Source organism: Larimichthys crocea, unplaced genomic scaffold (assembly GCF_000972845.2).
Source record: "Larimichthys crocea isolate SSNF unplaced genomic scaffold, L_crocea_2.0 scaffold11135, whole genome shotgun sequence".
NCBI lineage: Eukaryota > Metazoa > Chordata > Actinopteri > Sciaenidae > Larimichthys > Larimichthys crocea.
In genome coordinates this window covers 4,421-6,630 of record NW_020851532.1, presented here as the reverse complement: position 1 = coordinate 6,630, position 2,210 = coordinate 4,421, and positions in this window count along the sequence as shown.

Genomic DNA, 2,210 nt, shown 5'->3' with positions numbered 1-2,210 from the left:
CCTAGCAGTTGTATCCATCAGTAATTGCCTCCCATCCACCCCCTGGGGGCACGCCATAATCTGTTTCTGATCTGATGGGAAACCTTTAAGTTAAAAACAGGCCAAACAACTACCATGTTTACAGTGCTGTTACCTGTGCGATGCTGGCTGGGTGCCAGTTGCCTTTGCAGATGTTAAGGAAGGCCGTGAACCAAAAGTGTGCCTGCATCATACTAAAAGGGTGAAAACCCCCCCCCCCCACAGGAGGACAACACACAACCCAGCACCGACCAGACTTGATGTTTGAGTGGAAATTACAGTTCAGTTACGGCCCCCCTTCCGCGAGTGCAGCGTAAGGACAAATCACGGTTGAATTGCAATTTAGTTATGACAAAACTCGAACCTCATTTCATACGTCGGCGGCATGCACTGAAACTAACTAATTCTATGACATTTTACTTTAAGTTTACAATCATTTGAATTTGTTTTAAAATGTTAGTTCATGTGTGGATTACTGATTTACAAGTAATGAAACAATAATCCTCTCAGCTGTTTTTTAAACAGTAACACAGCAGCCTCTTCACTCTCTTTGGAAGCGCTCCAGCCCTTTATCAATTCCCAGTCTGTCCCAGTCAAATTGCCGGGGGAAGTCCCCACACTGTTCATTTTGTCACGGAAATATCCCCTCCTCCTATCACAGTACTGTAGACACACATAAAATTTGCACTGTGTATCATTTCCCATCTCTAACTAAAAGCAGAAGTGTGATGTGGATTCCACCTACGGTTTCAGGTTGCATCCAGTGGTCGGTTTGAACCCAGGAGCCGATAGCCATGGCTGCAGTTCGTGGTTTATTGGTCTGAATGTGCTGAAACCTGTTCAAACTCCGCTTTCAGATGAACAAGAAAAAGATGATGAGTTTTTCAAAGCCTGCCTTGAAGATCAGGCACCATTGTTTATTACTATGGAACCAAGGTCAAAGGACGTGGCTGTCTTACTCCCTCAGCTCTACCTCTTGGATTGGGTCCATTATAAAATCTTGGTGGCCTCTTTGTCTCCATGGTCATACACAATGGAACAGCGGGCCCTGTTGTCACGAGCCACCATTGTATCTCACTGGATATCGCCTGGACGCATAAGGACAGTTTCATCATGAAGAGCACAGACATTGCAGGTTTGTTTGCACTGAACACACAAAAAATAAAAGTTACCCTTGAAGAGCCAAAGAGGTTTCCTCCATACAGGCGGAGGAAGGAAGCGGTTGCTAGTGTGGTAGCGGAGGATGCGCGCCGGTCCAGTGCTCCAGTGCGGAAGTTGTTGGGAACGTGCCACACAGACATGGTCTTCGCTACTATATCATGTAACCTGGAAGTCTGTGAAGGTGCACACACTCTTGTCATGGGACTCTAATCCGTGGTTTTTAAATTTCACATTTCGACTTAACTAACAATGACTAAACATGATGAAGACAATGATAAATCTCCACAGTTCCACGATGTTATCCCATGTGCATCTTATTCTTTAAAGCAACATTGTGTAAAAAAGAAACAATCTTAGAAAAAAGTTAATAAAAAAATAAATTCTTTACATATTCTTTATATAATACCCCAATTCCGCAATGTGTGTCAGTGGCCTACAAGAGGCCAATACTTATGTGTGCACCTTAAAACATCCGAGGTGGCGCCCTCTGCAGTTCCAAACGTTGTTTCTGTTTGGACCAGTTCCCGTCTCCATCTGGCAGGTTAAGCATTGTTGCCCTGCTGGCTCGGACCAGCGAGCACCCACTGTGCACTCTCATCATGGGTGTTCTCGGGGACGCGCGCCACCAGCGGTCCAGCGCCGCCAGCGGGGGGGCAGGGCACAGAAAAGTTCGGAGCGAGACCAGGCCAATGAGCGTGGGCAGGGAAGGACAACCCCGCGGGTAAGATGGCGACGTGGGGAATGGCGTGAAAAGACAGTGGAGTGGTGAGGGGGAGGCCAAAGTAGGTGCGGCAGTGGCGCTGAGCGGAAGGCAAGCACATGGTAAGGAAGTGACGGCAGGGGCCAGGACAAGAATGACAGGGGTGGACTGTGGTGCCGGGGGGAAAGCGTCTCGCGCGGAAAATAACAGCAAACCTGGTGGCACAGGGAGCGAAAAAACAAGGGTGAAAAAACAGGGAAACCCAGGCTGATCACGAGAAGCCTGTCCACGAGTCATGGGGAGTATAAGGGAACATGGAGATTGAGAATGA